We start from the raw sequence: 23085 nt of genomic DNA, 5'->3' as shown, positions 1-23085 counted from the left end.
CACATGGTAGAAGTAAAGAACTCTCAAAAATTGTGGCACAGCATGCAGAATAGTACATGTGTGTGTACGTGCACACACACACACACACAGAGTCTATGCTCAAATATACACAAGAAACTTTCCTCTTTCAATATGCAAATGTTTGTATGTGTTAATGATTATCTTTGGGTAAATGTAGGTTGATAGACTTGTATATGGTAAGGATTGGATTCCATGTTTGCATATGCCCAGGATTACCCAGTCCTCCAGGGTTTGGTAAAATCCAAACTGTAAACATGCTACAGCCTAGATCAGTTGGGTAGAGTTAGTGTCTCTTCCCTCTCTTTCACTCCCCCTTCCTCCTTCTCCTCTTCCCTCTCTCTCCCCACCTCTATTTCATTCCTATTCCTTTTCCTTTTCCTGCCCCACCCCCTTTTCCCAGCTTCCTTTTCCTGCCCTACCCCCTTTTCCCAGCTTCCTTTTCCTGCCCCCACCCCCTTTTTTCTGCTTTTTGAGGGATTGGGGATCAGCTCCACTTTCTACTTCTTTTTGAGTTGTTTGCAGCTCACTCCATCTCTCTCCAGGAATACATTCTTGTCTCATTTGTTATCAGCAATTTATTTGCAATATCCATATTTGTCATTTCTCACATACCCTTTCTGCTTCTTGATTGATGGCTGCTTCGTGTGCCTTAAGGAGCTGGGGACAGTACCTACATTTTTCTGAGCACTCCGGTATTGAGCCGGAGTTTTGTAATCTGTAGTGTGAGGAGCCATGGAGTTTCCTCCAGCTCTTTCATAAGTCATACAAGTCTTGGATCCCAAGTACCTGCCAACCACTACCTCCTCCCTTTGAATCATGCCTCTCGTCTGTTCTCTTGCCTTTCTCCTTCTGTGATGTCCCCCTCCGAGTCAGACCCCTTCACCTCATCTCTCTGTTACCCATCACTTTTCGCTTAGACCCTTTTAATCCTTTTTAAAGCTGACTCAATAGGCTCTTTCTGCTCTCTGCTGACTCTTGCCCATGAGTGCGCTTGCATGTACTTTGTAATTTGGGGTAATGAGTAGAGATTTAGCTGTAGGAAATTTGCCTGACCTGAGTGATCCTTCCAAAGTGGTCTTCGGGATGCTTGCCAGGTGTTTCAAGTTTAAAAAAAAAAAATAAAAACCAACAACAACAATAAAAAAACCAACCCACCCACACTTATTTATTTGTTGGTATGTATGCATGAAACGTGTGTGTGTGTGTGTGTGTGTGTGTGTGTGTGTGTGTGTGTGTGCATGTACTCAAATGCCATAGAGTGGGTGTGGAGGTCAGAGGACAGTTTGCAGGGTTTGGGTCCTGGGGCTCGAACTCAGGTGGGTATACTAGGCAGCAAGCACCTTTACCCACTTAGGCATCTCAAAAGCCCGGTTACCAGATCTTTGGGGGCAGCACAGATGTGGGATCAGTTTTAAATCCTTTCTGAGACTTGGTGTTAAAGGTGGGATGAGATTGTCAGTCTGACTCTTTACCCAGTGAGGCCCAAACCTGTGACTGCCACCCTTCTGGAGGGACCTCATTAACCTCCACCCATTTCCCAAGAAGAGGGAGAGACATCACAGCGTTGATGGTACACCAGTGCTACTGGGCATGGAAGAGCAGCCACTGACGTTCTGGGCTCTCTTAGTTCGGGTGCCAGTTGCTGTGATAAACACCACGACCATGAGTCACTTGGGGAATAGAAGGTTTCTTTCTTCTCACAGTCTTCAAGTCACACTCCGTTACCAAAGGAAGTCAGAGCAGGGACTCAAGGCAGGAACCTGGAAGCAGGAACTGATGATGGAGTGCTGCTTACTGGCCTGCTCCTCCTCACTTGCTCAACCTGCTTTCTCACACCACCCAGGACCACCGTTCCAGGGGTGACACTGCCCAGGGTGGACTGGGCTTCCCTGCAGATAGAATTAACCAAGAAAATGCACACTATCGACTGTGTACAAGCAATCGGGTGGAGGCAACATCTCAACCATGGTTCCTTATCCCAGGTAACGCCAGCTGTGTCAAGTTGACAATAATCAACAGGACAGTGAGAGACCCTGTTCCAAGGGTGGAGAGGGATAGACCAGGACACCCCATATCTCCTTTGACCGTCACAGGTATGTGTGTGTGTGTGAACACCCACAGACACATATGCACTCCCACCCACACCCACCTCCATGACACTGGGGCTTATTGTGACCCCTGAGACACCAGCTCCATCTCAGGGTGTCCTGCTGACCCTGGCCCTCTGTCTTCCACCTACAGGTGGCCGCTTTACTCACTAACCCTGTGCACGTTTGGGCAGGTGTTCCACATCTTCTGTCTGGAAGGCTTTCAGTCTCCCCATAAGTGAACAGTCATTCTTTTCTCTCCCAAGGCAGATTAAAGGTAGAGGATAAGAGAGAGATAGAACCCCGTGTTTTGGTGAAGAATGGTAATTATTATCCACTCTTAAGCCAAAGTCCTATGAAGTGGTTGGTGTTCTGGGGAGGAAGTCTTTAGCCTCTGTCTTCATCTAAAACCCATGCTTCAGTCACTCTTTGCCTGCAGGATGGGGACCAAGGCTTTTACAGCCTCAGTAAAGGTGTAGGTCACCAGAGGCCGGCTCCTTCTCACTGAAGTGCTAGTCTAACCTGTGTCCTTCTTACAGGTCATATGACTATCTTATGGATAAACTGACACCTTTGCAAGGGCAGTCCCCTCTCCCCCACCTTCCTACTTAGTACAGAGATTTATACATGTATGTGTATGTATGTATATATGTATAATATATATACATATGTATACATACATACATACATACACACCATCTCTTCTCTCTCTCTCTCTCTCTCTCTCTCTCTCTCTCTCTCTCTCTCTCTCTGTGTGTGTGTGTGTGTGTGTGTGTGTGTGTGTGTGTATCCGGTCTCCTGCAGTTTAAGGTGATCTCAAACTCACTATGTAGATGAAAATGCCCTTGAATTTCTGGTCCACCTCCTGAGTGCTGAAGTTATAGGCCGTACCTGATTTATGCAGTGCAAGGGATGGAACCCAGGGCCTCATGCTTGCTAGATGAGCACTCCACCAACTGGATCTGAGGGATTTCTGTTTGTATTGTTTAGAGACAGCCACTTGTCTCCTGGGCTAGGCTGGAACTTAGAGACATTTTCCTTTTAGCTCCTCTTCTCTAGTTCTGGGGTTACGGTTGTAAGTGATCATGTCGGGATCTGACTTCTTCACTTGATCTTAGCCAAAAGGCTGAGAAGCGATGGGCTCTGACTTCTTAACCTTCCTGGATTTTCCATCTCCTCAGTTGGCCTGCACTGTTTTAATTATTTTGGTGTATCATGTGTTAGAAAGTTAAAGGAAAACTAGTCTCCTTCAGTCTGGCCCGGCTATGTGTATGTAGGATAGAGGGTCATCCCAGCACTCCACTCCCAGTGCAGACCCAAACATGGGGTCAGGTAGATTACATAAGTCCCACATGGGAGTGGTCCATGGCATATTCAGTCTGGAAAGTGTGGGCGGGGTGTGTATGTGTATACATTTGTGTGCATGAGTTTGCTGCTGCAGTCTTAAAACTCTAAGTATTGGCATAGAGTATTTGGTTTCTTATTAATTTTTTTAATTTTGGTATTTTATTTCATTGTCTGTATATATGTGCATGTGTATGTACGTGTGTGTGTGTGTGTGTGTGTGTGTGTGTGTGTGTGTGCGCGCGCGCGCGTGCACGTGAGTATGGAGGCCGGAATACAACCTTGCATGCTGCACTTAGGTACCATCTACCTTCTTGATCTGGAACTCAACAAGTAGGCCAGATGTCTGGCCAGTGAGACCCAGAGACTAGCTGTCTTTGTCCCCCCAGTTCTGGAATAACAAACATAGGCTGCCATACCTACCTTCTTTATATGGGTTCTGAGACTTGAACTCCAGTCCTTAAGCACTCTACTGACAGAGACATCTCTTCACTGCTATCTAACCTTTAAATAGAGTAGCTTACGTGACTCATTATTCAGTTGACACAGAGTATTCCTCATACAAAATACTGGAGAGTATGAATCTTTTTTGAGTAGGAACAGGACACCACCCATGAAGAATTATATATTCTGAGGCTTTGCTTCAAGCACTACAGTTGAAGGCTTCAACATATAGGCTATATGTTGAATCTGAATCGTATGCTTTGGTTGAGTCTCAAGACCTGTGTACATACAAATATTCCAAAATTCAAAACAGTCCAAATCCCATAATGTGTAGAGCATTATCTCAGACACTTTTAGGTAAAGGGCATTCAACTGTAGGGAGCGATTGTTGGGGACTGGGAAGATGGCTTGGTTGAGAAAACATTTCCTGTACAAGTGTGAGGACCTGAGTTAGTTTTCCCAGAACCTGTGTAAAAACTCAAACACACGCAGCACATGTCTGTAACTCCAGCACATGGAAGGCAGTGATAGGTGGCAGGACTGCCCAGTCAGTCCAGCTAAACTAGTGAGCTTCAGGTTCAGTGAGAGATGCTGTCTCACAAACAAGGTAGAGATGACCGAGGAAAACACTGGGACTAACCTCTGGCTTCTGAACTACATGTCCACATGTGGACACACTCACCCCTCCCCTACACATGCAAAGCTACTTATTTAATGAAGGTTTGCAATGGCAGAAAATGAATTCAACAGTGGCAAAAGGCTGCCGGCTGAGAGCCCTGCCTCCCAGGCTCAGCTCCCAAGCAGACAACTGGCTTCCCTCCCTAGAGGCACCAGTGTTACCTGTTAACCACACATCCGTGGTGAGATATTCTGGATGTGCACGTGTAACCCATACATAATTTTGCAATATTTATGTGTGTGTGCTTATCTATAAATTGTATACATACATGCATATATACACATATATATTTCCTAATGCAATTGTCGGCGTCTCTCTCGCTTTCCCTGTCAATGCATCTTGCAAATTGTTCCACACCAGAAAGAAATGCTTCTTCATTCTTTTTATGGCTGACTGCTATTCCGTTATACAGACAGGATGTAATTTATTTAACAAGGCCCCTTTCTGATGAGTGTTTAGATTACCGAGTTCTGCCATTTCCATACTGTGCCGTATGAAGGCACCCTGTGCCTGAGTTACTCACCTATTAGAGAGTTTATGTGGAGAACTCAGGGCAGAGCTCATGAGGAACTCCAGCTTTGCTGCAGAGATAATCAGCACTTCATGGCCAAGGTTGCCTGGCTAGTGAGGGCTGCCCTTGGCCTTTGGGCTTCTTGCCCACCACTCCTGTAGTCCTAGGAATTTGCCTACTATCTTTACCTACAAATGTACAGCTGGAGTTTCTGTCTTTGACTTTTCTCTTCTCTTCTCTTCCCTTCTCTTCTCTTCTCTTCTCTTCTCTTCTCTTCTCTTCTCTTCTCTTCTCTTCTCTTCTCTTCTCTTCTCTTCTCTTCCTTCCTTCCTTCCTTCCTTTCCTTTTCTTTTTAATTTTAGGCACTATGTAGCTCTGGCTTGCCTGGTTGTACTTGACCAGGTTGTATATAGACCAGGTTGGACTTGAACTTACAGTGGTCTGCCTGTCTCTGCCTCCTGAGTGCTGGGAAATAAGGCATATGCTACCACACCTGACCTCCAGTATAGTCTCTGAAGGAATGACACTAGGTAGACTTCAGAGACTCTGTCTGTTAACCAAATACACAGGAAGTAAATGTATTGGTCCATTTATAGGTTGTTTGGGAGTCAACTCAAAGAAGTGTTAAAAAGTGTGTGTGTTTGTGTGTGTGTGTGTGTGTACACTTGCTCATGCCTGCGTGCATGCATGTACGCAGGTACATGTGTACTCGTGCACACCTGTATGCTACAGCATGATTGTGAAGATCAGAGGACAACTTGTAAGAGTCTCCTCTCCTTAATTCTGTGGGCCTCAGAGATCAGACTCAGAGTAAGCACCTCTCCCTGCTAAGTCATCTTGTTGACCCTAACATTAAAACAGAAGTTCATACAAGTATATCTTGTTCTAGTAAGTATAGTTTCCCCTGTCCTCTCTGCCTGTTGTAAGAAAATAACCCGAAAAAATCACTAAGGCAGGAGGTTAATTTTGGCCCACAGTTTGAGGTTATAGGCTATCTGGCAGGGGAGTAGGGGAGTCACAGTAGTGGGAGCTTAGGTCAGGTGCTTACATTGCATTCCAGATTCAAAAGCCTTGCCTCAGTCAGCTTTCTGCTTTCTGTAAAGTCCAGGGAATGGTGCCACCCTCAGTGGGCAGGATTCTTCTCCTTCATTAACCACAATAATCTCTCCCAGGCATGCTGGGGCATCACTCAGATGGTTTTCTCTGTTATTAGTTGACAATTGAGATTAACCACCATACCCCCTACCCTCTCTTTCTTAACCCTTCTTTATCCTATTTGTCTCCTCTGTCCATAGATGGTTCCACATATTCTTTTATATCTTATATGTCACACTGGCTAGTTTATGTCAACTTGACCCAGGCTAGAGTCATTTTAGAAAAGGGAACCTCAATAGAGAAAATGCTCCACCAGACTGGCCTGTTGGCAAGCCTGCAGTGCATATTCTTCATTGATATTTGACGAGGAAGGGCCCAGATTACTAAGGGCAGTGCTACCCACTGGCTAGTGGCCCTGCATTGTATAAGAAAGTAGGCTGAACAAGAAACTATAGAGAGCAAGCCAGTAAACAATGTTCCTCCATCAGCCCCTGCCTCCACGATCCTGTCTTGAATTCATGCCCCGACTTCCCTCAGTGATGGAGTGTGACCTAGTAACTATAAACCAAATTAAATCTCTCTTCCTCATCTGCTTTTGGCCATGGTGTCTTATCATAATGATAGAATGCCTAACTTAAGACACACACACACACACACACACACACACACACACACACACACACGATTTTGTGTATCTATATAAAATCTAGAAATCACAAAAGAGAGATATTTCTCAAAAACTGAAAATAGGTCTACCAAATGACCTCGCTATACTGCTCCAGGTATCTCCCCAAAGGACTCCACGTGGACACCTTAAAGGAATACTTGCACACCCTGTTGTTGTAGTACAAACCACTACAGCTATGTTACGGAACCAGCATAGGTGTCCAACAGTGGACTGGATAAGAGCACTTGGCTTACATGGAATATTTTGGCTGCAGAGAACAAAGTTAGGTTGTTTGCAGGAAGATGGATGCTGAGACTCGTACTAAGTTGTTCAAACCAGTCTCGCACAGAAGGGTTTTTACTAGATTTTGAAACATAAACAACTGAGATCCGTCTGTTGATTCACATGAACATCTGGTTAGATGCTTAAATTAGGGTCAAGGGGAGATTCTACCACACTAATGTACCAAGAGAGGCACGTTTGGGGTGGGGAGTGGAGCTTAGTTGGTAGAGCACTTATCTAGCACATGCTGAGGTCTAGGTTCAGCCCCCAGCACTACATAAATAGAATGTGGTGGTTCAAGTGTTACCTCTGCACTCTGGAGGTGGAGGCAGGAGTTTAAGGGCATCCTTAGCCACACAAAGACCTCAAGGCCAGTCTGTGCTGTAGGAGATCCTGTGTCTCAAAGAAAAAGAAACCATTTTGGTTCAACATGATAAGGTGTTATCTTCTAAGTGGCTGTGTGTCTTAGGACTCTTATCTGGGTAAAGTCCTGTTTGTCCAGCTTGTGTTTAGGGATGTATAAACAGCGCCTTGGCAGCCATCTTTTACTGAGTTTTGTACTGTTGGATAGCCTGGTTCCTCTCGTCCTTCTGGAAACCTCCAGACACCTATGATTCAGGCTGGGTGTGTCGTGCCCAAGGTCACTCACCTGGATTCCTGCCCAGGTCCTTGTTCCAGGCGTAACTATCCAGGCACCTTGGAACTTAGACACACGGTCGAGCAGTAAGCCCAGGGCAGCAGGTTTTAATAGGGATCGTTGTATATGGACCACACCAGCTGCTCATGATAGTTTAGTTGACCCATTCATTCATAGGAGAGAGTGCCTCTATCTTATTTTTGAGACAGGGTGTCTCGTTGACCTAGAACTAATTGATTAGGCTAGGCTGCTTGGGCCCCAGGAATTCAACTGTCTCCGTCTCTCCAGCATTAGGATTACAAGCGTGTATCACCATGCATGGTGCTTTCACATGTAGGGGTAGAACTTGGGTCTCACATTTGGGTGGCCAGCACTTTACTGACTGAGCCAACTCCCTGGCTTCTTGCGTTTTCTGCTTAACTTAGATTTTCAGCTGACAATGGGTTTACAGAGAATGTAAATGATGTAAGTATTGCGCCCAGAGGGTTTTCAGCCCCAGTCCTAAGTCCATAACAATCAAACCACAGTGGTGAGAGGCAGATGAAGACACCGCATCTTTCCCAGCTCTGCCAGAGAATTTTAGAGGACAGCCGCTACTCATACTCATTTTCCTTTTACATTTTATTTTTTCGTTTTTAAGTATATAAGTGATCTGTCTTCACACACACCAGAAGCAGGAATCAGGTCCCATTACAGCCACCATGTTGACTCACATGTTGCTGGAAATTGAACTCAGGATCTCTGGAAGAGCAGCCAGTGCTCTAAACCGCTGAGCCATCTCTCCAGCCCCCATTCATACTCTTTCTGGTTACAGCTCCATACAAGAAGGTTACTTTCGCATCATCTTAGACTGTCAAAGGCTTTTGACTAGAGAGGTGTTGGGGGTGGTCTGTGCCAGACCTCTCCTTCTTCTGGCCAATCTCATTTCCTTTTTATTTAGCACATGGCATAAGGTCTTCTCTGGTGCTCCAGAGCATCCTGGTTTCTTTGTGCATATACTATATCTGTGTGTTCATGTAGGTGTGTTGATTTGTCCACACATGTAGAATCCAAAGGTCAGTGCTGCATGCAGTCATTCAGCACCTTGCCTTTTGAGTGTGGATCTCTTACTTGAACTTGGGGTTCCCCATTTGTCAATGGCTCACTGACCAGGGGGCTCCAGAAATCCCCTTGTTTCTGTTCCCATCCTTATTCCCCACCCACTTCTGTGGTTTTTAGGACTGTGGCCTGATTGGTGATGGGGTGATGGGGACCCACACTCAGGTCACCATGTCATCTAGCAGTTGCCTTACAGATTGAGATGCCTCCTCTGGTCTAGCCCCAGGTTTGGTAGCATGTGCTGGACAGTCCCTGTGTCCACAGCAGCAGTCTGTGTCCTGCTCTGAAGAAGGCCATAGGCAGGTCTTTCTCCTTCGAGGCCACACACACAGGGTCTTAGCCATAGCTGCTTGCTATGGAGAGTGACACAGAAAGTATGTGGTGATCCAGTAGGACCGCGTGACATTAATGCAAGCAGGGGGCAGATGTGGCTCTGAGTTTTAGTTTGCTAGTTTTTCTTCTAGCTGACTAAGGGCTTTAAGCTGAATCTGCTTAAGGATGAACGACTCTAGCCTCACTTGGGTATAAACTTCATTTCCTGGGTCTGAGGAGATAGGTTAGTCATTGTAGTGCTTGCTAGGACGACCCAAGCTGGTTTCCAGAATCTATGAGAAAAAAGCCAAGCAAAGAGGCACGTGCTTGTAGTCCTTTCTCCAGGGGGAATGAAGACAGTAGATCCCTGGGTCCTGATGGACAGCTAGCCTAGCCTCCTTGGTGAGCTGAGCCCCAGACCATTGGAACCTGCTTGTAAAAACTAGGTGAGGACCAACACCCCAAGTTGTCCTTGGCCTTTACACTCCTACACACACACAGACACACACACACACACCTTTTTATGTTTATTGGTGAGTGAGGTTCAGAGAGTCTCTGCTCCATGCTTCCAGGTGTCATTACCAAGTATAGTGGCAAAGCCCTGACTAGAGACCCTGGAGACTACCTGCTCCCCTTTTCGGATATCCCCAAAGTCTTCTGTAGCCAGGGCCTGGTGGGGTGGCTCCTGGGAGAGCCAGAAAGCAATGTGCATAGCATCCAGGCACCTCAGGTTTGTTCTGGTTTGGCCTATTCTGTCACTAGGGAACTTAGGGCCTTTATTGACTTTCTGGGGCCTTGGTTTCCTGATGGAATCTGGCCAGTGGGTGGGTTCACGGGTGTGCAGATCTTCCCTGGTGTACAGTCTGCTTTCCGTGGCAGATCCTTCACCCTCGATATTCTTTGCTGGTTAGGTTCCAGGCAGAGTCCTTGGACTACGTAGCTCATGTGACAGGTTGTTTTCTGGATTTTTCCTTATTGTTAGAGTTCAGGCTGAGTGATTCAGTGTGGTCCCTGACATGGTTCTGTAATCCTCTCTGTGTTACCGGGGGAAATCAGAGGCTTAGGGAGACTATCTGAGACCAGATGGTCAGAGATACACCAGGAATCCAGGTAGACACAGGGTCTCCAGCCCTGTAGCCCTGCTGTTTCCTCATGGTGCTTTGGCTTCTCTGAAGGTGTGTGTGTGTGTGTGTGTGTGTGTGTGTGTGTGTGTGTGTGTGCGCGCGCGCGCGCGTTATGTACATGCGCATGCACATGCACACAAGCCTACCTGCCGGTCTGCATGTGTAGGCTGGTGATGGTAATTTGATTTTGACTGTTCTAAGCATAGATGGGAAGACCGGTGGAGGTGGCTAGCTGATCCAGTTTGCTGAGCACAGAGGGCATTCCTGGGGCAGTCTTGTGCACACCTGGCTGAGTCAGCCACTCAGGCTCAGGCTGGCCCTGGGGATCCTGCAAGCAAAACAGTGTCTGCACTGTTAGGCTCGGTAGGCTTACCCAGAAGCAAATGAGAAGCCAGCACAGAAGCTTGTCACTCACCTTTGTAGACTATAGTCTGTGTGTGTGTGTGTGTATGTGTTGTGGATGTACATGCACATGTGTGCACTTGTGCATGGAGACCAGAGGACAACTTTGTGCCATTCCTTGGGCATTGTCACTCTTTCTCCAGGGAGCATCTCTTGCTGACCTGATGCTCACCTAGGCTTTTGCCATTGAGTTCCAGGGGCTGCCTGTCTACAGCCCTCAGCTCTTGGGAGTTTAAGCCCCACACTATTGTACCTGCTTCGCCATGTGGTTTCTGGGGCTCAGACTCGGGTCCTCCTTCTTGAAAAGCAAGCACTATACCCACTGAGCTATCTCCTTAGCCTGTAAAATGTCATTTTTAATGTGTCTGTGGAGGAAGGGACACACAGGAATACAAACTCCGGGATCAGCTCTGAGGAAGATATGCAGAGCTGACCATTCAGGGAACTGGGAAGAAGAGATGGGTCACTGGCTACCCAAGGAGAGGGTGGTGGGCCCAGAGCTGGAGGAGGCAGAGTACCCTCCCAGCATCCAGTAAGAGGAGGGAGGCAGAGCCTTGGCAGTTCCTGAGCCTGGCAAGCCCTAAGAATTCCAGTGAGGGTGATGACAAGCTGATGGGCTCTCAGCGTGGGAAGCCCTGTACCACTCTGATGGCCCTCCGGGAGTGAGCTGGGAGACCCTGCCTCTCAGATGTGCCTACTGGGCCACGTGGGGGCAAGAAATGGCAGTGGTGTGTTCCTGTTCTAAGCCAGGTGGCTGATTTAATCCAGCTGAGGCCAGGGCCTCTTCATGGAGGCTTAGAAGACAGCTGGGTCTCTGCCAAGTCCTCCTCCCTACCACATGGGGCTACAAAGCCCAGAAAGGGGGGAGATCTGCTTGGGGGGGGGGGTTGTAGCAGATGTCACCATGGTGAACGCTTCTTGTTTATCTTTTATTAATGGCAGGCGCTTAGGCTCATGCAGGGGCAGTGCTCAGAGCAGCCCTTTGGAGCAAGCAAGCAGACCGCTCTACCAAGGCGGCCTCCCTCAGAAGCTGGGGAGGAAAGAGCAGGCATGGATAATACAGGCTGTATCTTGACGGAGCTTGCTGGACTGCTGTGCACACCTGAGCCAGAGCTATGGATGCTTTTGGATCCTGAACTCGAGAATGGTTTTCTCACCTCCTGGGATGGGGTGGGATGGGACAGAATGGGTGTGGCCAGCTGAAACCCTGCTCTGGCCTGGGCTTTACCAGTAGCCTGGACTCTACACTCCCCTGTTCAGAACTGTGTTGCACCATTCTCTGTCTCATTAGACCTGTAGATGTGCACCCAGAGAGGGAGGACGCAGTAGCTGTGTAGGTTATCTGTAAGGAAGTGCTGGCCTCCTGAGTGGCTCTGCTCTTTCCCATGCCTCCCTCATGTGTGTGTGTGTGTGTGTGTGTGTGTGTGTGTGTGTGTGTGTGAATGTTCAGGTCAGAGGACAACCTCAGGTACTAGTCATTCTACACTATTGTTCAAAACTGAGTGTGCCAGGCTAAGCTGGCTCACAAACTGATGGGTATTCTCCTGTCTCCAAGTTCCATTTGGCATTGCAGACACCTGCTATCGTATCTGGCTTTATATAGGTTCCAACGATCTGGACTTGGGTCATCTGCCCTGCCACACCTTTCTCAGTCCTTGGGTAGAGGTAGAGTATCCAGACAAGAACATGAACACTGGAACCTGTTTCCCATCTCTTGTTCTGTCCTGAAAAAGGATCTTGCAGCAAGAGCTGCTGGGGAGGGAATGGGCAGAGAAAGTTATCTCCTTGCTTTTTTGGCCTTTTCCTGCTACAAATGGTGATGACTTTAAGTTCCTATGGAGAATAGCTAGTCGTTGGCCAAGAAGGCCACCTGTGCCAATGGAGATAAGTGTGCTGTAACCCTGGGAACAAGTGACAGGAAGAGAGAAGGAAGGAAAGGAAGAGGGAGCCCGGGTGTCACCTCTGAGCTGCTGATTGGCCATCTGCCTTGTCAGAGCAGTGATGGGAGTACAGGACTGCCGGGTGTTGTTCTCAATCACTTTGAGGTGGAATGAGCGATGTGGGAGGGAATAAGCAGCGGCCACCGTGTGACTGAGTAGTGGAATATCACTCAGCCCGAAAAATGAGGCGACCCCACACTGCAACATGAAGGGTGTACAGTGAAACAAACCAGTCTCAAAAGCACAGGCACAGAATGACCTGACCCTCAACTATTCATATCCCGAAAGTAGGAAGAGCATGATTGTTGGCAAGAGTTGGAGAAAGAAGGAGATCGGGGTCTCTGAGAAGCCCAGACAAATGGGCTGTCTGTGGCTTTGTCTCAAAACAAACAAACAAACCCAAACAACAACAGGGAAATTAAATCATTAGCATTGATATCCCCCAGGAGATACTAGAAGCATTACGTGTCTGAAATAAGAACAGGGTGCTACTAAGTAAGAGTGTATACAACAACAACTTTTAAATAAAAGGATGATGATTGAAATTAAAAGCTCATTAAACAAGTGGAAGGTGAGATTTCATGGAGAGCCTGCAGCAGAAGAACAAAAAGACAGAGGAAGATCTGAAAGGAGTGTTGGGAAAGGCAGAACTTGAAAGCAAGTCATGAATCCCGTGACTCATAGGAGTCTGAGTTACTGAAACACAAAACAGACGGGAGAAGATTATGAAAGAATTTTTACAAGAGAATTGACCATAACAGAATGATAAAAATCTCTGCATTGAAATAGCTCTGACTCTACCCAGGATTTTAAAAGGAACAGCGAAAGAGTCTGATTTAAGCAATTTAATTGTGAAATTTCAATAACCAAGAATAAAACAATATTTTGAAAAACTTCTAAAGGAAGGGAGAACAAACAGAAGACAGAAGTTGTCTATAGGGGCGGAAGGCTCAGCTGGGAAGTAGCACTGGACAGATCAGGCTGTGGACTTGGGGCTGGGGACCTGAGTTTGGTCTTCAGAATTCACATAAAAAGCCAAGGGCAGCACCATATACCTGTAATCTCAGAACTGTAGTGGCAGAGGCAGGAAGATCCTTGGGGCTCGCCCACCACCACTCTTCCTAAACTCATGAGCAACAAATTCGGTGAGTAACCCTGCCTCAGAAAATAGGATGGAGATTGATAGAGAAAGACACTCAAGGCCAGCCTTTGATCTACACACACACACACACACACACACACACACACACGGGGGGGGGGGAGGTGCACACACATTACAAGGGAGCAGTATCCCAGCCTGGAGAACTTGGGGTAGGGGACGGTGACCAGGCCTAACCTCCAGACAGTACAAAGACCACCAGATGTGAGGGAGTCCAGGGCTAGCTTGGGGAAAGCACCAGCTGTAATCCTGTAAGTGTGGGATGCAGGGAGGAGCCAGGACAATGTCGAGCTCAAGAAGGAAAACATAAAGCTATTAAACAGTATTCCTTACACAGATCAGATGCTGCGGGAGGAATTAAGTGCGGGGAAATCTGTAAGAAGTGGTTGCCTTGAGGGTGCTGGGGAGGGACTATTGCTTTCATTTATAAATCCTGCTGTGCTGTTTGATTTCTTTTAAATCATATGTGGGATGGATAAGATTTATTTTTAAAGCCCAAAAACATTACGAAAATTCAAAGGAAGCAACTTGAAAAGCCCTAGTTTGCAACCACTTGTTGGGGGCTGGGCTGAAGGCTCCATCAGTGAAGGGCTTGCTGAGCAAGCACAAGGACCCGAGTTTGAATCTGTAGCAGCCCTACAGACAGCACAGCGGGCTTAGCAGGGCTTCTCTGGAGTCCCAGACCTGAAGAGGTAGAGACTGGAGGATTCCAGGCAGTTCCTGGTCAGTCATGCCCAGTCTATGGACTCCAGGTTCAACTTGAGACCTTGTCTCAAAAGTAAGGTGATTGGGGAAGATGGTGTATGTCAAACTCAGACCTGGGCATGCACATCCTCCTTTGCATGGGCAGACTCCACACATGCGCATGATTGTACATGCCTGCCCCCGGACCACGCACTTCAGAGACGTGGGTGAGGAAGCACTTATTGGAGTGGTCTTGAGAACACCTGAGGGCTCTGAGGTTTAACTGGCTCCTGGTGTTCTTGGCACCACAGCCATCTTCAGGAAGCTCAGCCGGGCCAGACTGTTGGATGGCCTCTCAAGTGAGAGTACTCAATGCTGTTCTTTTGCTTTCTTAGGTTTTATTTATTTTATATTTGAACGACCAGATGAACCTTCTCCAGAGCCTAGGGGTGCATAGGCACTGTTGGTGCTGAGATGTCTCGAAGACTGTGACTTAGATCTGACAACTGCCCTTGAAATCTGTCGTCTTGTCTGTTCCATCTTATGACCCACGGTGAAGGAAAAGGCCTGTATAGGGTCCCCAAGCAAGGGGAGGACAGCAAAGTACCAGCTGGACATTGGACACTGGACTATACCACTGCTGTCTCTGCTTTCAGAATAATCATCTGTATTGACCTGATGCTCACAGTGGATGTGTTTTTAGTGAAAGGTGTGTGGAGGGGAACTAACAGAGCCAGGTGTGGGAGAGCTGTCAGGAACACTGCTGAAGTGTGGAAGCCTCATGGGCTGGCACGGAGGTTTTCTGAGGAAGTGTGGTATTTTACCTGGCACCTTGACACAATATAAAATCAATACTTTGAAGAGAGCCTTAGTTGGGGATTGTCTGGATCCACTTGGCCTCTGTGCGTGTCATCCTGGTTGTGGTAACCGATGTGAGAAGACCCAGCCCCCTGTGGGTGGCACCACTCTGAGTTTGGGTCCTAAATTGTATGACTAGAGAGATGAGCTGAGCGGTAGATGTGCATGCCTGCCTTTCTCTCCACTCCTGACTGAAGCAGATTTGGCTAGCCACCTTATCCGTTTGCTGCCTGGGTGGACTATAACTTGGGAGTTTTGAGCTAAAATGAACCCTATCTCCCCTAGGTTGTTTTTTTGTAAGGACATCCTATCACAGCAACAGAAATGCTATGAGGGTAATCGGGAATTCTAGAGTCACCAAGCTTGTCCAGTCGGAGGGGGAGGGGCCATCCACTATGGTCACATCTTAGGAAAGTACTGTGGTCAGTAAAGGTGATCCAACTGTGGCAAGATATCTACAGGGGATGGAAACTTTTAACTCCCTGCTCAGGGGAGTAGCTGAGGCCTAGAGGGATTGGGTCCATTCTGTGAGACTGTTTGCAAGGCTTGGGCTTAGAGTGCAATTGTCTTGGAGCCTTGAGGGAATCTGCTGCATAGAGGGAACTTGGAGGCAGGTCCTGAGCTTGGGTTTCTGTAGGGAGTCCAGAGAGAAGGAGGAACTGGAGCTTGGAGAATTTCTGTTCAGACCTTGGAAAATCACAGAGATACTTGAAAGCTGGACTCCTTGCCTCCTAAGTCTTCTTGGTGAGATCGAACCAGGGTGAGGCCAAGTCAGACTAGAAAAGGTGCTGGTACATGTACAACCTCCTCCTCAGGTCCTCAGACTCCCATGACACTTGTGAGACCAGCAGACTTAGGCAGGACGGAGGGATGAGTGCTTATGAGGTACCACTCAGAACCAGGGCCAGCAGCAAGCTGTCCACGCTTGGACAGAGCAGGCAGGTCTTCCTGCCACTGGCTTGAGCAAGGCTTCTCTGCCCACAGGTACCTCTTTTGCCTCCTCAGCCCATTTGGAGGCAAAGCCTAGAACTCCACTATATGTGCACATTCCTTTGGCTTGGAATACCAGTGACACCATTATAGCCACCAAATACCTCTGATTTAAACTGTAGATACCCCCGTGAGTTTGAGTTGTTACCAGTTCTAAGTGTTCTCTATGCCTTGATAGGTCAACAGGACCATCTTCCATTAACTGAACAGCCAGTCAGCATTCACTCATTGTGCCCTATGTCCTGGAGGTTGTCCTAGCTCTTGGAGGCAATGATGGTCTATATCCTGCCCACTACTTTCTTGGGGGTGAAGGGAATTAGAAAAGATGATATGATGGTAGAGTCTGTGAAACTGCCAAGGGAAGAAACACAGGGACACGGGTAGTGTCATGTGTCCTTGGGCAAGCTACTCTTAGCAAAGACTGTGCAGGTCTAATGCCAGCTCTCAGAGGTGCTTGGTACAGGCTTCCCCAAGTGGAAACGGGGACTGGCTGGGGCTAAAAAGATGCTGGTTAGAAAGCATGAGAGTGAGCTCAGGCTACCAAGAGCAGGGCAACCTGACCAGGCCAGATCCTGGAGACATGAGCATGGAAAATGAATGCTTTCTGGCTGCAGTGACTAAGACCTGGGAAAGACAGAGAAGAAGAGGTGAGATCTCAGAAGGACAACTCCATGTCTCCATCCCGCTCTGGCTCTTGGTGTGTATTGGTTTCACTCTGCTCTTGACTGTGGATGGGCTATGACCAGCTCCCTTGATTTCCTGCAGTGATGGACTGGAACCTGGAATTGTAAGCTAAGTTAAACCCTGAGTTGCATGTGGAGGCCAAACTGGGTGTCTTCCTTGGTTACTTTTCACCTTGATTTTCAAGCTAGTATCTTTCACTGGACCCAGAGCTCCTTTATTATGCTAGTGTGGATGGTTAGCAAGCCACAGGTATCTGTCTCCACTAGGGATTAAAAATGTGCACCACCATGTCTGATTTTTTTGCATGGGTTCTGGGGATCAAAAGACAAAGCCTCATGCTTTAGGGTGTGCTGTTTAGTTTTAACTGGAGGGTTTCAGTTGAGCAATTCTCTAGAACATGTTAGCCTATGGGCATGTCTGTGGGGGATTATCTTGCTTGCTAATTGATGTAAGAAGACCCAGCCAATTGTGGGCGGTACCATTCCCTGTTTAGGGGCCTCGTACTGTGTAAGAGCAGAGAGGGCTGACTGAGTAGTAAGCAGGCAGCATGCGTGTATTGGTTTCGCTCTGCTCTTCACTGTGGATGGGCTATGACTCGCTCCCTTGATTTCCTGCAGTGACAGACTGGAACCTGGAATTGTAAGCTTAGTTGCTTTTGGTCAGGATGTTTTATCACAGGAGCATGAAGGAAGCTAGTACACATGGCAAGTGCTTTCCCGATCCAGCTTTCATCCCAACCCAAGGCTTAGTGAACACAAGGCTTGTGCTGCATCCTGACTCAGGACCAGGACCAGGACCAGGCAAGTTTGTGTTTTCTGCCAACTTTAGATGCTGCTGATACTGCTTGACATTGTTGGTCCTTGACCAGTTGAGAAAAGCCTGAGATTCAGTGGGGAGAGTGTGGGCCAGGCAGGGCTAGCTTGGGGCCAGATTGTTTCATAAGCTGGGTGGAGCAATGCTGCTCACTCACACAGAACAAGATCCCCATGAGGCCATCTGGGGAAGACCTACAGTCCCTCAAATATCATCTGAGAGGCCATCCATGCCAGAATCTTTGGTAACCCAGCCGACGAGCAGAGACACACAACCTACAAGGTATGCCAGCTCACCAGAAAAGCTGACAGCTCTCACTGGAGTGACTGACAGCGTAAAGGTGCCCAGGGATGCTCTAACAGGGAAGATGCAGTGTAGATGGTTCTCTTAGAAGAGTGAAGGCCTCTCAGCTGTGGGCTGATCCTGGAGGTGCCAGAGGCTGTGCATTGCTTGCTTGGTTTTTTTTTCCTGTTTCTTTTCTTTTTGAAACAGGGTATCACTATGAAACTCTTGGTCTCTCTCTCTTTCTCTTTGTAAAATTACATTATTCATTCATGGGGGCAGCTGTGTGTGCACATAAAGGCAGCAGGCAGGGAAGGTGTGGAGTCTCCTAGATGTGGAAATGGTAGGAAAACTGGGAGAAGTGATGAGGGGGATGCAGCTAAGTGATAGAGTGATCTCCCAGCATGCACAAACCCCCTGGAGTATTCCACCCCAACACCACATAAACCTGGTGTGGTAGCCTATGCGTCTTATCCCCTCACTGAGAAAGTAGAGGCAGGAGGATCAGGGGTTCAAGGTCTATATAGGGAGTTTGAGACCACCTTAATCTACATGAAACCCTGCCTCAAAAAAACCAAAGGAATAATGGAAGTTGGTCTTTCGTCTATCTTTCTGGTAGGTCTAGAAAACAATCCCATGGTGCCTCACTGGACAGATTGGAAAAGGGAAGCTAGAGAGGTTATATGACCACCTTCAGGTTCCACTGATACCGAGCTGAAGAATCATTACCCTCGCCATGGCTGTCTGCCCCTAGATGGCTGTCCTCAGCTACTGTCTGAACCACTCGTTAAGGCACATGCAGGACCTAAAATGTGTTCAGGAAAGGCAAGTGTATTGTTTAAACGCTGGCAGATACCACTTGCATAGTGCCTGCTTTGAGCCAGGCAGCTGAGGTTTCTCCCGGCCGTTTGCTAATAGCATGGCCATTGTGCTTGCCTGCTTGCAAAGGGGATGTCAAGAGGCGGGGAGTGTAGCTCAGTGGGTAGTGCCCATTGAGAATGAATGATGCCTTGGGTTTGATTCACAGCATTGCATATAAACCAGGTACAGTGGTGCATGTGGAAATTCTAGCACTCAGGAGACAAAAGAATCAGTTCAAGGTCACCCTGGGCTTTGTAGTAGTGACTTCTAGGCTACCCTGGGATACTTAACCTGGAGACCTGTCTGAAGGGATTGGGAGAGGGGGCAGATCAAGGCTCAGAGAGGCATGCTACCTGTGCAGGCTGGTGTCACTGGAGCTTGACCTAGGCCACTCACCCCAGAGCCCGTGTCCTTCCTGACTTCTTTGCTGCTTTGCGGACCCGCCAGAGGCGCTGGAGGTCTTTAACCATCTTGTTCCCTGTGGCCTGTGGGCTTCCTGCAGTCAAAGCCTGGAATGCTCTTAACTCACTCTCCACTGGAGATCCAACCAGAGCTCATATGCAGGGGCCCAGGCTGGAGGATAGGTTGGGCTGAAAGCTTCTTGGGGTAGGCAGTACAGCTTACATAGAGAGATCATGATGGAGGCTGGAGCTGTGGGCTGCTTTCTACTGTAGTCCATCCATGTTCCAGCTTTCACATGCCTGTCGATGGGGCTGGGCCCAGATTGGCCTAGGACCATGTACTTGTGTCAAGGAACAAGCTCAGATGCCCGTGACATCTCTAGAGCCCCCAGAACCCTCAGGAATCCAGAGTCCTATGGATTGCCCTTCTGAGCACGTGTCCTAAGCACCTGCCTGACACTCCCAACCCCAATCCCGCTTCAAGATCACCCTGCTTTCTAGTGGGAAACTGAAATGCAAGTGCATGGACCACTGATGGATTGTGGGTGCATTTGGCTCACACTCAGGCCTGGAGGGAGCAGGCATGCTCTGATAGAACTGGGCCCAGAGGCCCTTTGATTTCTATCAAGGTAAGTGCTGCCTGAACAGGCAGGGCTAATAACGGCGTAGGCTGGGGGCCTGGAAAAGCCAGAACCACAAGTTATCCTTCTAGGCCCCAACTCTGCCAGTCTAGAGCCCAGGGGGATTCCATGGCATACTCCAGTGTGAAGACACTGTGGACCAGCGTCTTCCAAGCCATTTTCCCTCCTCTCAGTGCTCCTACAGGAGACCAGGGAGGCCTTAGGTGAAAGGGCTATGCAAGAGGAAAGAGGGCTGAGGTGGGAACAAGGTAGAGATACAAGGATGATGCTACACTAGAGAGTTCTGTCTATCTGTCTGTCTGTCTATCCACACCCAGCCAGTCATCCATCATAGGTACAAAGCTCTGTCTGTCTATCTGTCTGTCTATCTGTCTGTCTGTCTATCTACACTCAGCCAGTCATCCATCACACATACACCCATCTCCTTACTCATTTACCCATCAGCTCCCCCATACTCACCTGCCCACTCATCCACTAATCCACCATTTCTCCATCCTTTTACCACCCACTGATCCATCCATCCACCCACTCACCCATCTACCCATTTTTCCAACCATCCTCTGACCCACACACACATTTGCCCATTTTCAATCCATCCACTCACCAACCCTTCCACCCGCTCATCTACCCACCCACTCACTGATCTAATGCATTTTGTTGTTGTTGTTGTTAACGACCTTCTTTGTTATTGCCATTTTCATCCAGGTTGTATTGCAGGGTAGTTTCTAGCATGCTGGCCACCCCTCCTTCCTTCCCTTGCTCTTTCCCTGAATGCTAGGATTGCAGGTGAGGGCCACCATGCCTGACATCTACTCATTTTTTTCTGATCTCTGTTCTCTTCCCCTCTCCCTCCCTGTCTTTCTCGCACACACACATGTGTACACACACACACACACACACACGCTGATACTGGCTCCTAGCCCTTCAGACTACTTTCTTGTGATTCTTCTTGTCCCTCGTTGTGACCCACCTAAGACTGAGAGCTCGTTTACTGTGATCACAGCTGCTTCTAACTCCCCATGTCTTTCTGAAAGCTTGACTTGAAGAAGTCACTCCGGACATCTTTCTCCGGTCAGTGGAAAAGTTAGTAGTGAATGTCTGACATGAGTCTACGGTGGGGAAAACAGGGGTGCATGTGATACAGCCAAGCAAGGGTAGGATTGACTCCTGGGGCTGATGCCATCTGTGTGGGTTGGGAACAATCACCTGACCTGAACCTCGGTGCCTCTGTTGGTCATGAAACAGCACACAAACCTCTCTGCACGGTGCAGTGCCCTGGTGGATGCTCCTGTGGTACCTGGCGTGCGGTTGGTCAGTACTTGATGGTCTCCCCTCCCCTCTGCTCATACCCATTGGTGTGAAGGTGCATCAGGGCCACCGTGTTTAGGAGAACTCAGCAGAGCCACACAATTCTTGCTGAGGCCAAGGTCACCCAAGCCAGGATCAAGCAGGTGAGCAGCAAAAAAATTCTTCTGGTTTCTGGCTCCCGTTCTCCCATAGCTCACCTCATGGGTCACTGGGCCCCACGTCCCCAGGAAAAGACAACATAAAAGACAAGCTATTGAGTTACAGGTAGGCAGCGTGCTAGGTGCCTTGCTGTGGCCCTATTGGCTTGGTTCTGTAGCCTAGTGACCAGGTAGCTTGATTTTAGTACACAAGGCTTGTGACAGTCAGCTGAGCACAAGGAGTTACCAGGAGGTGGGCAACAGCAGGGTGGAATCCAGGGAGTGTGCACGGTGCTAGGGGCCACAGGCATTTAGTCAACTGAATTCTCACTGCCATCTCCCCAACTGCGTTTATTACCTATTAAATAATTATCTCATTTGGAAAGTGTTTCTTAATCTAGGGCAGACTCCACCCCTGGGGCCCAGGTTTTGCAATGTGCTGTCTCCTGCCTGAGCCAACCAGACTTCGGCAGGACCGTGGTGTGCTTGCCCTGGCCAGGGGCCTAACCCTAAACCAGGCCTTCTGGAAGCCCCCCGGGGCTGGGCATGCCTCTCTGCACCTGAGAAATCCTGGCTAAGGCACATCACTAAGATTTTATCTTCTCCTCTCCTCTTCCTTCCCCCACCTCCTCTCTTCTCCTCTCGTCTCCCCTTCTTCCCTCCTACTCCCCTCCTCTCATTGTGTCTTAGAGCCTAGAGTGGACTCAAAATGTAGCCAAGGATGACCTTGAACTTCTCATTCTCTTGATTCTACTTCCCAAGTGGTAGAATTATATTCATTAACAAGATTATTGTCTCATGTAGCCAAGGCTGGCTCCAAATTCTTTACTTAACTAAGCACGAACTTCTGATCCTCCTCCCCCAAGCCTTTCAGTGTTGAGAATACAAGCATGCGTGATTATGCCCGGTTTCTAAGGCTGAACTTAGGCAGACACGACACACTGAGCTACTTCCCAGCTCAGGACTTTCTGAGGTAGTCTTCTGAAGGAAACTGTCCAGGGCTCGGCTTCTGGTTAGTCTTGTCTGGAACTTGACCACAGAATTTCCCAAATGCCCAAGTAGGGGCGAGTGATGGCAGGGGCTTTGGCTCAGGCTGGGGCTCTGCATTGAGATCTGCCTACTGCTTCATTTCTGTCTTGTGACATCAAAGGTATCCACACTGGCTCTTTCCCTTGCAGAAGGGATTCCAAAACAAGAAAGCTGTGTTGAATGAGTACAGCTCAGCCTTACAGTGCTCCCACCTACAGGTGAGTCCTCCTCTGTCACTAGAAAGTTTTAGGAGCTGGCTTTTTAGGTAAAGGCACTTGGTGCCAAGCCCAAGCACCTGAATGAGGGTCCCAGGATCCATATGGTAGGAGGAGGGAACCTGCAAGTGTCCTCTGACCTCCGTATTCCTCCATGGCATTCATACCCCTTCCAAATAAATAACTGTGATAAAACTCCCTTTAGTAAAGCACTTATCTGTCATCCAAGCACTTGGGCGGTGAGGCAGGAGAAGGGGATTGCTGAATGTTTGAGGCCATGTAGTCCAGGTCAGCCAGGACTATGAGATGAGACCTTGTGTTTAATAAGAGCTGGACCAGCCACATGGCTCAGCAGGGAAAACGGAGACAACACATCACAG

General features: G+C 48.2%; 1 protein-coding gene, 1 long non-coding RNA gene and 1 other non-coding gene across 6 annotated transcripts in view; 2 read left to right on the top strand and 1 right to left on the bottom strand.

Moving 5' to 3' along the window:
* Positions 1–23085, top strand: part of Gli2 (GLI-Kruppel family member GLI2) — a 220345-nt gene that overhangs the window by 87842 nt on the left and 109418 nt on the right. The window contains exon 1 of one of the 4 annotated variants that reach the window (XM_011247924.3): positions 1811–2114. The exons of the other annotated variants lie outside the window; for them this stretch is intronic. The gene's annotated coding sequence lies outside the window, so the exon portion shown is untranslated. Of the gene's footprint in view, positions 1–1810; positions 2115–23085 lie in introns of those variants that run through there. 4 annotated transcript variants of the gene reach the window in all.
* Gm51642 lies at positions 5399–21515 on the top strand. Its single transcript, XR_003947959.1, has 2 exons — positions 5399–13788; positions 14882–21515. It is a non-coding gene; the product is annotated as a predicted gene, 51642 (long non-coding RNA).
* On the bottom strand, positions 12264–12344 carry Mir6346 (microRNA 6346). The gene has a single exon (NR_105764.1). It is a non-coding gene; the product is annotated as a microRNA 6346 (primary transcript).

This window comes from Mus musculus, chromosome 1 (genome assembly GCF_000001635.26).
Source record: "Mus musculus strain C57BL/6J chromosome 1, GRCm38.p6 C57BL/6J".
NCBI lineage: Eukaryota > Metazoa > Chordata > Mammalia > Rodentia > Muridae > Mus > Mus musculus.
This window is presented reverse-complemented; position numbering and strand designations above follow the sequence as displayed.